Consider the following 675-nt stretch of genomic DNA (forward strand, 5'->3'; position numbering starts at 1 on the left):
TAAAAGCAAACCCCAAAAACAAACTAAACAAACTGTAAAACCCTCTTAAACTTGTTTAAAACTTTCTCCCATTCTCCTTGGTAGAAGAGGGGTTGAGGGGTTTCTATAGGAAGAGAAACCAACAGCCAACACCCCAAACAAAACAACAAAAATCCCAGAAAATCAGGAATACAAATCTGTACAAAAAGAGTCGTTGGGGTGAATGGCGGTCGACCGCGAGCCAGCTAAGAAACCCAGAAAACTTCCAGAGACTTACGCGGTCGACCGTGACGGTCGACCGTGGGAATTTTTAGCTTGACGATCGACCGTGGCAGTCAACCGCAAAAGTTTCTACAGCCCACTCAGCAAAAGACACAGGCGCGGTCGACCGTGGCGGTCGACCGCAAACTGATATATGAAATGACAGTTTTGAAACAGATTTTGAGACTTTTAAAAATATGTTAAAAATAACAAATGAAGTCTAAAAATAATGAAACTTTAGGAAATGTATATAAACATATAAATGAACATATTACAAAAGGAATTTTCCAAATTGCATTTCCCATTTGTGAAAAATCATCATTTTGTAAAACAGTCCAAAACATGAAAATGTGAACATATGAGTTTTAAAAATATATTTGTTTCATATCTAAGTAGTTAAACCAAATCATAATAATAAATATGAAATATGTAATT

Source organism: Asparagus officinalis, chromosome 5 (genome assembly GCF_001876935.1).
Source record: "Asparagus officinalis chromosome 5, Aspof.V1, whole genome shotgun sequence".
Classification (NCBI taxonomy): Eukaryota; Viridiplantae; Streptophyta; class Magnoliopsida; order Asparagales; family Asparagaceae; genus Asparagus; species Asparagus officinalis.